The sequence below is a fragment of the Arvicola amphibius genome, chromosome 8, assembly GCF_903992535.2.
Source record: "Arvicola amphibius chromosome 8, mArvAmp1.2, whole genome shotgun sequence".
NCBI lineage: Eukaryota > Metazoa > Chordata > Mammalia > Rodentia > Cricetidae > Arvicola > Arvicola amphibius.
In genome coordinates, this window is record NC_052054.1 from 75,325,666 (window position 1) to 75,340,086 (window position 14,421).

The window sequence follows — 14,421 nt, forward strand, 5'->3', positions numbered from 1 at the left end:
CTCCCCGCCGCCTCCCGGGTTAATATCGCACTCCGGGGCCGGGACGCCCACGCCCCCCGGCCGGCGACGTCACCACCGCGTCGCCATGGAGACACTGTGCCCGCCCCCTCCCGCGCACACGCACACACATACACACACACACATACACACACACACACACACACACACACACGCTTGCCGGCGCGCTGCCACTGAGGACCGGCCGGCTCTTGGCTTAAAGGGGCCGCGCGGCGGGGGAGAGAGGAAGAGGAGGGCGGGGAGGGGCTGGGGAGTCCTAGGGGTCACGACCCTTCTTGGAGGCTCTAAGTCAGCAGAACTTAAGTCTTCAGCACTCACTACCTGCTGCCTCACTTCTGCCCTTTCCTGGCTCCAGAGTTTCTTTTGGGACATTTTGGAGGAAATGAATTTTATGAAGGGGGATGATCAGAAATTTTTGTGGGGAAGGGGCAGAATCTTCTCCATAGGGGGGCGGAGTCTGGATCTTGGAGGATGATCAAGAGCATAGCCATTTCCCAGCCTGGGTTTACCCAACCCCCCTCAACCCCGAGCCTGAAAGAGGGCAGCTGTCCAGGGGTGGGGTGGAATGGGTGGGAAACATTTCCCAGCATCGGAAATGGGGAGGTGGCTGTACCCTCGTCTCCTGTGGAGATGGGGTCTTGGCCTTCCTGATAGACCCAGTCCAGCTGGGGAGGAAGTGACCAGAGGATGCATTTGGGAGCCCCCACAATCACCACTGTCCCCAGGCTGCAGCTGTCCTGGGAGCGCAGCCGGAGGTAACCCCCACCTCCACACTGGAGCAGGGGGTTCCGGTGGTAGTGCCCGGATGCAGGGGGCGACCCAAGTCTGAACAAATGTGCTCCGGAGGAGCATTGGGGGTGAGAGGAAGACAGGGCTTAAGACCAAAGGCCTGAGTGTAGGGGAAGTGTTAAGTCTGTATTCTCTGCAGCAGATGGGAGGTATGGATGGAGCCTGAGGCTGGGAAACAGGAAATCGGGGTACCGATCGGATGCAGGTAGGCAGCCTGCAGTGGGATAGAGAGCAAACAGAAGCTATGTTCTCACAAGCTAAGCATTAATACAGTCACGGGGTAAATGAAAAATAAATTGGAGTTACCAAAGGAAGCGATGTAGGGCTAGAAGACTGAAAGATGATGAATCAGAGCGAGATCATCCGGAAAGAGGGAAGAAGGCCCATCGGGTTCAGGCTGTAGGTGCTTAGGGCTTCAATCCCATACTTCTCTATTGCTGGGTTCCTATTTAACCTTTAAACCAGTTCGCCAGTGCTTCAAAGACGTTTCATGCCTCCTCCTTAGGGAGACCATAGTCTCCCGGGAAGTGTCACCCCTTTGGGGAATTATGTAACCTTGCCTACGGACAGTGCAGCTCCCCACGGATATTGTAACCCTCTGGGAGCAGCGTGGTCCAGCAATAATCACCATTGTTACAATAACAGCTCTCAATTCTGAGTGCTCACGATGTGCCAGGCTCTGAGCCAAGCATTGTCTGAGGCATCTTCATACTCCCGATGAGGGGGTTACAACTGTAACCCCTATCACAGACGACAAATAAAAGGCTCTTTCTTACAGTGGAAACCAAGCTGCCAAGATCCTATAGCAAAGAAGTGCTGGGATTAGTACCCAAGTCCAGATCCTTACAATTCCAATTACGACACCAGTTTTGCCATTGCCCTTGTCACTATTTGAAATAGATGAGTGACAGCAGCCCCAGTATCCCCTCTTCCCACCATGAAAACAGACTTGAGTGGCAATCCTACCTCTGCTACCCTCTCTCTGTCCTAAAACAAGTGAACTCACCTCTTTGAGCCTCATCTGTAAAATGGGGCTCCTGGTAGATCCTGAAAGATTAAAAATTATTATTAGAAACCGCATGTGATGTAAACACACAATAAATATTGGGCTGGGGTCTAGCTCAGCATATGTTTGGCAAGCTTAAGACTCTATGTTACACTGCCAGCAGCAATAATTAAATAATGCTAGGAATGCTAGGTAGCTCACTCCTGCAATCTCAGCAGCACTGAGGATGCTCAAGCAAAAGGACTGGTCCATTTCAAGGCCAGCCTGGGCTACGTGGGCATTCAAGACTAGCTTGGGCTACAGCATGAAACACTGTCTTAAGAAAACCTATAAAATAAGGGGCTGGAGCAATGACTCGGTGGTTAAAGAGCACTGACTGCTCTTTCTTTCCTTCTTTCTTTCTTTCTTTCTTTCTTTTTTTTTTTGTTTTTTTTTTTTTTTTTTGTTTTTTTCAAGTCAGGGTTTCTCTATAGCTTTGGAGCCTGTCCTGGAACTAGCTCTTGTGGAACAGGCTGGACTCAAACTCATAAAGACTCACATGCCTCTGCCTTCGGAGTGCTGGGATTAAAGGCGTGCACCACCCCCACCCAGCTCTGACTGCTCTTTCTAAAGGACCCAGGTTCGATTCCCAGCACCCACATGGCCACTCACAACTGTCTGTAACTCCAGCTCCATTGGATACAACACTCTCATGCTGACATACATGCAGACAAAACACAAATGCACAGAAAAATAAATAAATAAAAAAGAAAGAAAGCCAAAATATGGGTGTACAGAGGTAGCTCAGTAGTTAAGAGCACTTACTGCTCTTGCAGAGAACCCTAGTTAAGTTCTTAACATCTATACAAGGCAGCCCACAACTGCCTGTACCTCTAACTCCAGGGAAATCCATTGCCCTCACCCTGGTCTCAGCTGGCACTCACATGCACAGACACACACACACAAACACGCACACAATTTAAAACAATTTTTAAATAGTCTCAATTTGTAGCTCTAGGTGGGCTAGGATTTACTATGTAGACAAGACTGACTTTGAATTCACAGAGATCTGCCTGTCTCAAGTGCTGGGATTAAAAGCATATGTCACCCAGTAAAATATTTTTAAAATAACATAATAAACATACAAATAAAGTTGATACTGTTAAGAATTATAAACAGTGAAAAACATATGTATACATATACATGTAATATATGTGTGTATGTATGTATATATATATGCATAGCAGAGTGACTATATACCTCACTGATGTGATCACCCTATGTCCTATAGACACCCAGCTATGACTAACACACATCATTGGCAGTATGAAATTATGACAGTTATGGTGGTGTATGCCTGTAATCTTGGCATTAGAGAGGCTTGAGATAGAAATATTCTAAGTCCAAAACCACTTTGAAATAATAAAGCAAGATTCTCTATCAAACAAATAAAAAAGTAGGTGTTTTGATTAACTGCTATGCCCAGTGCACTCTTACAATGCACTAAGTTAAATCTCTTTAAAAATAATTTTATTATGATTTTTATGTATATGTTTTGCCTGCATGTATGTCTGTGTACCACATGTGTACCTGATGTGCAAAAAGCCAGCAGAGACGCCGGGCAGTGGTGGTGCATGCCTTTAATCCCAGCACCCATGAGGCAGAGGCAGGCGGATCTCTGTGAGTTTGAGGCCAGCCTGGTCTACAAGAGCTAGTTCCAGGACAGGGCTCCAAAGCCACAGAGAAACCCTGTCTCGAAAAACAAAACAAGGGGCTGGAGAGATGGCTCAGAGGTTAAGAGCATTGCCTGCTCTTCCAAAGGTCCTGAGTTCAATTCCCAGCAACCACATGGTGGCTCACAACCATCTGTAATGGGGTCTGGTGCCCTCTTCTGGCCTGCAGACATAAACACAGACAGAATATTGTATACATAATAAATAAATAAATATTTAAAAAAAAGAAAAACAAAACAAAACAAACAAAAGTCAGCATAGGGAGTCAGATCCCCTAATCCTAGAGTTAAGGATGGTTGAGAGCTGCCCTGTGGGTGCTGGGAATTAAACACAAGTCCTCTGGACGTGCAGACAGTGCTCTTAACCATCGAGGCATCTCTCCAGCTTCAACAGTGTACTGCTCAATTAAAAGGGGGTTGGGCAGTACTGAAGAGGTAGCTCAGCTGCTACTGTGTTTGCCTCTTGTGAACAAAGCCCTGTATTCTGTCCCCAATCCAAGTGAAACAGTACATGCACTCATCTATAGTTCCTGCACTTGGGAAGTGAAGCTTGGAGGATCAGAAGTTCAAGGTCATCCTTCGCCACACAAGTGATCGGAGAGCAACCTGAACCATCTCAGGATCATGTTTACGCGTGTAGGCAGAAGCTAAAGCTGGAGCTCAGACACGGTAATGCGCACCTGTAATTGGAGCCCTCAGCAGGGTGAAAGCTGGAGTTTAAGGCTAGCCTCCTCTGTGTTGCTAGCTTAGTTCAAGACCAGCCCAAGTTGCAGGAGACCTCGTCTCAAAAGTAAATAATCAAGTGACCAGTGAGATGGCTCAGTGGATAAACGTACTTGTCAGTAAACCTGACAACCTGAACATTTTTTTCTTTCTTTTTTTTTTGGGGGGGGGGGGAGAAGGTTGCAGTTTACAGACAGGGTTTCTCTGTGTAACAGTCCTGGCTGTCCTGAAACTCGCTTTGTAGACCAGGCCGGCCTCGAACTCACTGAGATCTGCCTGCCTCTGGCTCCCAATTTTTGGGATAAAGGCATGTGCCACCATTGCCCGACAACAACCTGAATTTTGTCCTGGGACCCACATAATAAAAGGAAAGAGTCCATTCCTAAAGATTATCCTATGGCATTCACATGCCTGCCATGCACTCAGCCACACATATACACAAAAGAAATAAATTGACTTTATTTTCTAATGATTTGTTTATTTTTATTTCATGTGCATTGGTATTTTGCTTGCGTGTATGTCTGTGTGAGGCAGTCGGATTTAGTTGTGAGCTGCCTTGTTGGCAGGTGCTAGGAATTGAACTCGGGTCCTCTGGAAGAGCAGCCAGTACTGTTAACTGCTGAGGAGCCACCTCTCCAGAACTAAATGTACTTTTTTTAAGTGAGAGAGTATGGGAGCCCATGGTGAAAATGTCTCAGAGCTTTATGACTTTTGCAGTAATATATCCATTGACCTTATTGTAACTTCTCTCCAATCCATGTAACTACCATATGGTCCTCAGCCTATGGTGGTACAGTTGTGATCCCAGCCATCACTGGGAAATACTCGAAGAGTCAAATTTATGCATTAATGACAGTTCCTTGCAGGAGGGCATGCAACCAAAGCCGCTGAGTTCTAGTGAGCCAGAGAATCCTTCCCACACCTCCTTAGTGCCTTTTTTGTTTTTTTAGTGCAGGGTTTCTTTGTTTGACCCTGGTGATCCTGGAACTCACTCTGTAGCCCAGGCTACCCTCCAACTGCCTGGCATGATCCATAGTTTGACTCACAGTTCCTTCATTAGTATGATTTATCAAGCAGAACAACTTCCACATTGCCTAGGTTCCTCTGCCTTTGGTGTCAATGCCTATAATTGGGGTAGACCCTATGGGAACAGTGTAGACAGTCATATAAATAGGGGCACTCTTGTAAGCCATGTGTCTCATGAACATCAAAACCTCATAATCGACATGGCTATGTGGACGCAAGCAGGACAATTCAAGGACATGGTCCTCCAACAGAGACAGTACCACCTGCCTCCTGGGTAGAGCACCAGTGGTAGTAATATAGACCCTGAACAGCCATCAGCTGTGCCGCCAATAAATCACACTGAGAATAGAGCAGTTTCATTAGCCTTGATTAACAGATACCTCAGTTGGGCAGTGGTGGCGCATGCCTTTAATCCTAGCAATTAGGAAGCAGAGGCAGGTGGATCTTAGTGAGTTTGAGGCCAGCCTGTGCTACAGAGTGAGTTCCAGGACAGCCAGAACTGTTACACAGAGAAACCCTGTCTCAAAAAAACAAAGAAACAAAAAAAAATAATAAAATAAAAATTCCTTAGGCATTTGTAACCATATAATTATATGATCTGTTCCTCTCCACCAATCATTAAAAGTAACTCATCCCCCTTCTGTACACAAGACACTAGGGTTCACCTTAAAGGTAACATATCCTGTCATTTCCAGTGAGGTGAGGGAAGTGTGGTGGCGATGCATCAATAAACAACACATTTGAGAGGTGCAGGTGGGAGGATCAGGAGTTCGAGGTCATCCTCCTCACACATCCAGTTTGAGGTCAGAAGTATGAATAATGCAGACAGACCTGGAGAGATTGCTCAGTGGCCAAGACACTTGTTTTCTTTCTTCCCTTCCTCCTCCTCTCCTTCCTTCCTTCCTTCCTTCCTTCCTTCCTTCCTTCCTTCCTTTTTTCCTTTTTTCCTTCCTTCCTTCTTTCCTTCTTTCCTTCCCTTCCTTCCTTCTTTCCTTCCTTCCTTCCTTCCTTCCTTCCTTCCTTCCTTCCTTCCTCCCTCTTTCTTCCCTTTCTTCCTTCTGTCCTGTCTTCCTTCCTTCCTTTCTTTATTATTTATTTATTTTTGGTATTTTGAGACAGGGTTTCACTGTGTAGTCCTGACTGGCCTGGAACTCACTTTTTAGACCAGTTTGGCCTTGAACGCACTGAGATCTTCCTGCCTCTGCCTCCCAAGTGCTGGGATTAAAGACGTGCACCACCACTGCCTGATGATTTCGTGTTTTCAAAGAAGACCCAGGCATGGTTCCCAACATGCACATAGTAGCTAATAACTGTGAGTAACTCCAGTTTCAGGGGTTCTGACACCAATCTTCTAACCTCCATGGGCACCAGGCACACACATGGAGCACTCACGTACATGCAAACAAAACACACTAAACGCAAATAAAATATTTTTAAAGAGGGTGTGTGAAAAAGGAAGGTTAAACGTACCATTTTTATCATTGCCTCAACTTGATGACAGGGTCACTTAGTGACCTATGTCCAATACCATTTTCTGGTGAGCGGAAGGAAGCATGCCACGGATTGTCCTGGCCTTAGATTCCTTTCACCAGAGGATTACCAATTAGATGTGACAGCATGAACTGTTTGGTTTTGAGACAACATCTCACTGTAAAGACCAAGCTGACCTCAAATTCAGAGCAATCCACCTATCACAGCCTCCCGAGCATTGAGGTCACAGGTGTGTGATGTCATCCATGCCGTCTGCCTCGTGGCTCATGTACAAACTCGTCAAATAGTGTTAAACTAGCCAAACATGATGGTGCTTGCTTGTAATCCCAGCACTCGGGAGGCAGAAAAAGGAGGATGGGTCATGGGTTCTACACCAACCTAGTCTACATAGTAGCTTTCAGGCCAGTCAGCAGTACATGGCTAGACCCTGTCTCGGAAAACAAAGACACTTTTGGCTTGGGGTTGTTTGGGGGGAGTTGTTTGTTTGTTTGTTTGTTTAGTTGGTTGGTTGGTTAGTTGCTTTTTCAAGACAGGGCTTCTCTGTGTAACAGTCCTGGTTGTCCTGTAACTCACTCTGTAGACCAGGCTGGTTTCGAACTCACAGAGATCTGCCTGTCTCTGCCTCCCAAGTGCTGAGATTAGAGGTATGTGCCACCATGCCTGACTCCCCAAGATTTCTTTTTAAAGTTGTTTTAAGTTACATGTTTGTTTGTGTACCTGTGTGGGTGCGTGTGCATATGAAGGCAGGTGCTCCTGTGCACCTGTGTGTGTGTGTGTGTGTGTGTGTGTGTGTGTGAAGACAGGTGCTCTTGGAGACTAGAGGTGTCAGATGCTCAGTAGCCAGATTGCAGGCAGTGATGAGCCACCTGACATGGGTGCTGGAAACTGAATTTAGGTCTTCTGGAAGAGCAGCAAGTGCTGTTAGCCGCTGGTCCTTATCTCCAGACCCCACCCTTTAAAGATTTGTTTATTTGCATTGTATGTGTAGGAATCTTTTGCCTGTGTTTGGTTTTTTTTTTAATTTATTTTAACTTTATTTTATGTGCATTGGTGTGAAGGTATCAGATCCCCTGGATTTGGAGTTACAGACAGTTGTGAACTGCCATGTGGGTGCTGGGATTTGAACCTGGGTCTTCTGGAAGAACAGCCGGTACTCTTAATTGCTGAGCCATCTCTCCAGCCCCCTTGCCTGTGTTTTTGCAAGTACATTGTGTGTGAACCTAATGCCAGTGGAGACCAAAAGAAAGTGGTGCAGTCCCTGAACTGGAAATACAGATTGTTCTTTTCTGTTTTGTAAGTGATGGGAATGAAACCTGGGTCTCTGCAAGTGCTTTTAAGATCTAGGTCACCGCTTTTCTCTTCTCTTCTCTTCTCTTCTCTTCTCTTCTCTTCTCTTCTCTTCTCTTCTCTCCTTCCTTCCTTCCTTCCTTCCTTCCTTCCTTCCTTCCTTCCTTCTTTCTTTCTTTCTTTCTTTTTTTGCTTGTTTATTTGTTTTTCGAGACAAGTTTTTTTTTCTGTGCAGCCCTGGCTGTCTTGGAACTTGCTGTGTAGACCAGGCTGGCTTCGGACTCAGAGATCCCCCTGACTCTGCCTCCCAAGTGCTTGGATGAAAGGTGTGCACCACCATGCCCAGCTGCTAGGCCACCTCTTTAGCGCTCCAAAACTATTTTGAATTAAAGAGTGGTGGCTCACACCTCCTATAATTCTAGCACTCAGAGGGCTGAAAGTGGAGGATTTCAGGTTTTAGGTGAAGCTAGGCTATCTACTGAGTCCTGGCCAGCCAAGGTGAAAACTCTGTCAGAGAACAACAATAACAGAAAAGGTGGCTAAGATGACTCAGTGGATAAGAACACTTTCTTTGCAGAGGACTCTGGTTCAATTCCCAGCACCTATATCCATTTCCAGGGCATCTAAGGCCCTCTTCTGACCTCTATGGGCTATGTACACAGGTGGTACACCTACATGCATATACATAAAATAAATAGATCTTATAAAATATTTTTTTTTTTGGTTTTTCGAGACAGGGTTTCCCTGTAGTTTCTAGAGCCTGTCCTGGAACTAGCTCTTGTAGACCAGGCTGGCCTCAAACTCAGAGATCCGCCTGCCTCTGCCTCCCGAGTGCTGGGATTAAAGGTGTGCGCCACCACCGCCCGGCGATCTTATAAAAATTTAAAAGTTTTTTTTTTTTTAAAGGCACGCTGATCCTGGTTTCCTGGTGGCTCACACCTTTAACCCCTTGGGAGGCAGAGGCAGGTGGATCTATGAGTTCGAGGCTAAACTGGTCTAAGAGTCCTGGAGTAAGTTCCAGGACAGCCAGGGCTACACAGAGGAACCCTGTCTCAAAAAACAAAACAAAACGAACCCCTCCCCCCCAAAAAAAGTTCCTCAAGGGATGGAGAGACGACTCAGCGGTTAAGAGCACTGACTAACTGTTCTTCTCGAGGACCAAGGTTCAATTCCCAGCACCCATATGGCAGCTCAGAACTGTCTGTAACTCCAGTTCCAAGGGATCCAACACCTTCATACAGGCGTACATGTAGGCAAAACCCCAATGTACATAAAGTACAAATAAATAAATTTAAAAAAATATAGAACAACATCTTGTTTTTTTTTTTTTTTTTAGAAAAAAAAGTCTTCAAAAAGAAAACCAAACCAAAACTCAAAGAGAAATGTATATTTTGGTGTTTTCTTTCATACTTAGAACTTCTGACAGAGTCTCATGTAGTCCCACACGGCACTGAACTCACTCGGTAGCTGAGGAAGGCGTTGACTGACTCCTGGTCCTCCTGCTTCCGCCTCGCCTCTGGAGTCCTGAGTGGGATCTTAGGCGTGAACCTCTGTGGCCTGGTCTTGTTTGTCCAAATTCATTTGCTTTCTTTGAAACTGTCACAGAGGCCAGGCAGGCCTCAATCTCTTGGCAAGTCTGCCTTAGCCTTCCAAGTGTTACGATTTCAAGTATGAGCCCCTACAGGCTGGCTAGTGCTTCCCCATACCCCACACTCCATCATCCCCACCCCAATCCCCAGGAGTGTGTATGTGTTATAATTTTTGAGGACGAACATGCTTAAAGTGTTCTTAAATTATTTTAAAGTGTTAAAAATTATTGAGCACGTGGGCCCATCCCTTTAACCCTAGCACTCAGAGGAAGATGTAGGTGAATCTCTGTGAGTTTGAGGCCAGCCTTGTCTACAGAGTGAGTTCCAGGACAGCCAGAGTTGTAAAGTCTCAAACAAACAAACAAAGTTACCCCAAATTATTTTATTTTCTGTGTATGGGTGTTTGTCTGTATGTATGTTCATGTGCCATGTGTGTACCTGGTGTGTTTGCCTATATGTATGTGTGCCATGTGTATGCCTGTATGTTTACATGTATGTGTGTATGTCCATGTGTCATGTGTGTGCCTTGTGCCTGCAGAGATCAGAATGGGTATCAGAACCCCTGGAACTGGAGTTACAAGTTTGTGAGCTGCCTTGTGAGTGCTGGGAATTGAACTCAGATCCTTTGGAAGAGCAGTCAATGCCCTTCACTGCCAATTTTTTCAGTGCCTGGTTTATTTGTATTTTGGGAGGGCAGCGGAGGGAGGTGTTGAGACAGGTCTCATTTTTAGCCCTGGGTGACCTAGAACTCAGAGAAATCCATGCTGGGGACAGGGCATGTATCACAAACAAGTGAAGATTAGAAGATAACTTTCAGAAGTTGGTTTTCTCATTCCATATGTGGGTCCTGGGGGTTGAACTCAGGGACTTAGTCTTGGCAGCAAGCACCTCCACCTGACAGGACAAGGCCACCTCCATAGCCGTCTTTTCTATTGTTGTAAATCTCTTGGTTGTGGTGTTGAGGATGAAACCCATAGCTTTGTCCATGCTAAACATGAGTTTACATTCCAAACTCATTAAATGAAATAACTTATAACTGTAATAGAGCATAGTACTAGGTGATATTATATATATATATATATAATCAGATTTAATAATCTTTCTTAAACATTTAGCTTTCCCCCCTCCTCTCCTTTTTTTTTTCTTCAGATATGGTCTGTACATGTAACCCAAGTGTCTTGATCCTTCTGCATCAGCCTCCCAAATGCTCCTTTTTTTCGCCCCCAAGACAGGGTTTCTCTGTGTTGCTTTGGAGCCAGTCCTGGAACTAGCTCTTGTAGACCAGGCTGGCCTCGAACTCACAGAGTCCGCCTGCCTCTGCCTCCTGAATGCCTGGCTCTCCTTACAATTTCTTTACAGTTGTTTTTTGTTTTCCTGTTGTTTCCTGAAATAGGGCCTCATTTAGCTCTGGCTGACCTTCAACTCACTCTCAAGTTTGGTTTGCCTTGACCATCCTATTTCCACCTCCCAAGTGCTGGGAAAACAGAGGGCCTTGGTCTCCTTCCTTCTTTTTTAAATACAGGGAACTTCACCCTGCTGTGCAAACAACACTAGTTTGCTGCTCTAACTCTCCACGCCTTCCTCACAAAGCCGTCAAGATCTTTTATTCTTTTCTTTATCTGTTTTTCCCCTCTCTCTACCAGGAAGGAACACAGGACCTCAAGCCCAGCTAGCAAAAGTTCTACCTCTGAGCCGCACCCTCTGCCCTATTTCTATTTTAAAAGGGATGGAAATCAAGGCACGGGTGGGGGGTGGGGGTGGGGGTGAATTATGTGACCTTCCCAATCACGCAGCTGGGAAGAAAAGGTCCAGCTGTGATTTGACCCCAGGCAACCTAAGGGAGTGCTGTCCTATCTCCCTCAGCCACCCCTCACCCACAGGACAGTGCAACTGGGTACGTAAGTTAACTACAGTTTATGTAATTCTCCCAGGGGCAGGGTGCAGCTCCCTGAACCCACACCTTTCCTCCAATAAGGCTTGGCCTGTGTGATCTCCCACTAACAGCCCTCCCTGCGTTCCTGCGTGCTGTAACTTTCCTAAGCAGTACTGGGTGAGTGGTGGGGGAGCCACCTCTGTGGCTGTCATGATCACACTACATCTGGAGAGTCTTTGCACTGCTGCAGAACGTGTCCTTGGCAGGATGTGTTTGTTTAATCCTCACACCTGATGTGTGCTGACTGGGGAACACATCTTAGCCCTAACCCACTCAAGTCTGGGTGGACAGTGGGAACTCGAACTGCCCAGCAGAAGCCTCCCCACAGACAGCTCATTCTCCTTTGTATTGTGCGTTAGTTAACAAGACTGGTTGGCATTTGCAAACTTGAAGAATTCTCGGTAACTGCCCTAAACCCCCTTGGTGACAGCAGGAATCATTCACTAGGGGCCAAATGACTATATAGTCCTGGCTGGCCTAGAACTCATAGATATACCCTTGCCTCCCTCCACCTCTTAAATCGCTGCTTCTCAACCTTCCTAATGCTAGGAGCTTTTATTTATTTATTTATTTATTTATTTATTTTTTGGTTTTTTCGAGACAGGGTTTCTCTGTGGCTTTGGAGCCTGTCCTGGAACTAGCTCTTGTAGACCAGGCTGGTCTCGAACTCACAGAGATCCGCCTGCCTCTGCCTCCCGAGTGCTGGGATTAAAGGCGTGCGCCACCACCGCCCGGCTGCTATAAGCTTTTAATATAGCTCCTCATGGTGTGGTGACCCTAACCGTAAAGCTATTTTCATTTCTACCCCATAACTATAATTTTGCTACTGTTATGAATTGTAATGCAAATATCTGATATGCAGGATTCGACCCCCTAAGGGGTCTTACGGGTTGACAACTGCTGTCTTTTTTCCCCCTAGGTTTTCTTTCTTTTTTTTTTATTTGTTTATTTATTATGTATACAATATTCTGGCAGGCAAGAGGAGGGCACCAGACCTCATTACAGATGGTTGTGAGCCACCATGTAGTTGCTGGGAATTGAACTCAGGACCTTTGGAAGAGCAGGCAATGCTTTTAACCACTGAGCCATCTCTCCAGCCCCTCCCCCTAGTTTTTTAAGGTAGGGTTTCTCTGTGTAGCCCTGGCTGTCCTGGAATTAGCACTGTAGCCCAGGCTGGCCTTGAACTCACAGAGATTGCCTGCCTCTGCCTCCGAGTGCTAGGATTGAAAAGGTGTGCGCCACCACCACCACTAGGTGAGAACCGCTGTTTTAAATGGTGGGCTTAAAGGGGTACGCCACCATGCACTAGCTGTTTTTCTCTTCTTTAAGTTTTTTTTATTTGTGTGTGTATGTGTGTGGGTACAAGGAGGACAAGTGGACATCAGATGACAGTTTGTGGGAGCTGGGCTCCTAGGGCTGGCACTCGGACTGCCAGGCTTAGCACCTCTGCCAGCAGAGCCCATCTCACCATTACTGTCTGGTTTTCCAGAGTGTCACTATACAGCCATGATTGGCTTTCAACTCTAATCCCCCTGCCTCAGCTTCCCAAGTGAGGGCCAATGGTATGTTTCTTTTTTTGTTTTGTTTTGTTTTTTAGAGATGGTTTCTATGTGTGTAGCTCTGTGGACCAGGCTGACCTCAAACTCACAGAGATCCTCCTGCCTCTGCTTTCAGAGTGCTGGGATTAAAGGCACTTGCCATCACCATTTGGCTATTTTGCTGTTTTTTTTTAATGTGCATTTTTATTGTTGGTGGTTATTTTTAAAACAGGGTTTCTCTGTGTAGTCCTTACCATCGTGGAACTCTGTATACCAGGCTGGTCTTGAACTCAAGAGATCTGCCTGCTCTGCTTCCTGAGTGCTTGGATAAAGGTGTGTGGCACCCTGCCTGTCCATATCTGCATTTTAAAAATGTGCATTGGTGTTTTTCCTGTATGCATGTCTATGAACAGTTTGTGTGCCTTATGCCTGCAGAGGCCAGAAGGTGTTGGATCCCTAGAACTGGAATTACCTAATATTTATGAGCCACCACATAGATGCTGAGCATCAAATTTGGGTCCTCTGGAAGAGCAGACAGTGCTCTTAACCACTGAGCCATCTGTCCAGCCCCAGGCATGATCTTTAATGTTTGCAATACTAGCACTTGGGAGACTGAGGAAGGAAGAGTGCTTTGGATATGTGGCCAGTCTGGACTACATTGTAAGAGCAGAGTTTGGTGAGGTAGGGAGGTAGAAGAAAGTGTAAGGTTTTTTAAGTTCTACAATAGCATGGGTAATAGACTAAGTTCTCTGTGAACTTGTAAGGACAGTTAATTTTTCCTGAATCCCTGTGGACAGTGAGACCTTCCTATAGACAGTGTGAAACTGCCTCAGTGTAAGTACTGAGGACAACTGGTGCTTTCTGCATGCCCTGTGTGAAGCAGCCATATACCACAGAATATTCTTAGTTAAGAGTTTCTGCTATGGTAAAGCACTATGACCAAAAGCAACTCAGTGATGAAAGGGTTTATTTCACCTTACTTGTCATTGAGTCCATCTGAAGGGAAGTCACGGCAAGAACTGAGGTAGAAGCCATGGAGGGGCCCTACATAATGGCTTGATCTCCATGGTTTGCTCAGCCTGCTTCCTCATATGCCCCAGGACTACCTTCTCTGGGGTGGCACCCACCCACAATGGATTGGATCCTCCAGCATCAGCCACTAGTTAATTAAGACAGTAACCTACAGATTTGCCTATAGGACAATCTTATGAAGGCAACTGTGGTTCATTCCATCTCACGACTCTAGCCTGTTGTCAACGTGACATAAGAACTAGTCAACAGTGACTAGTCTTGAGTGTCCATCATAGGCA